Genomic DNA, 798 nt, shown 5'->3' with positions numbered 1-798 from the left:
AGTTGGGAAATTTGGGAGGATTATTAATATTTCAGATTTGATTGCGTTGAAAGTCCGACAACCATATCGGTACGCAATTATATAATAATTTCTGAAATTAATTCATTTAAAAATGAATTTAGAATAGTTCAACATCTTAACGTTCAGACCGTTATTGGCGCTTATTAGTTTAAAGTAATGTATTTAACATAAGCGGTCTTCCAATCTTATTATTGTTTACGCGCGTCTCGGGAGGATTCCTCCTTAGAGTCGGGTTGCTTGAGAGTGCAGCTCTAAGTGGGTGGTAAATTCCACCTAAGGCTAAATACGACCACGAGACCGATAGCGAATAAGTACCGTGAGGGAAAGTTGAAAAGAATTTTGAAGAGAGAGTTCCTTTGAAGAGAAGACTACCATTCAAAAATAATAATTATAAGATGTAACAACCTAACTTTATGCTCGGACGTAGCTCGTCGGAAACTTGCGGTCCAGGGCTTAAAGAGGTTCGAACGGCAAGGGGAAGATGCAACGGTTGCGGTGGGCTGTAAATAACGAAACGGTAGCGGATACACTTAAAATAATATATTTAATAAGATGACGATCACGCATAACAATCGTACAGACAAGCTAGTTTTATACATATATATATTTACAAGAAAAAGAAATAAATCGCGGAAGTAAGCCCGGTCGCAGTTTCGGGCGGCGCACGGACGATTACAATTCTGCGTTCCTTCGTGTCGCGGATTCGGCCGGCCAGAGCGATATCGTTGTCGCGGATCGCGTATATACAAATGTGTGTGTGTGTGTGTGTGTGTGTGT

The sequence above is a fragment of the Mycetomoellerius zeteki genome, unplaced genomic scaffold (genome assembly GCF_001594055.1).
Source record: "Mycetomoellerius zeteki isolate Tzet28-1 unplaced genomic scaffold, Tzet1.0 scaffold305, whole genome shotgun sequence".
Lineage (NCBI taxonomy): Eukaryota > Metazoa > Arthropoda > Insecta > Hymenoptera > Formicidae > Mycetomoellerius > Mycetomoellerius zeteki.
Note: the sequence above shows the minus strand (reverse complement) of the source record.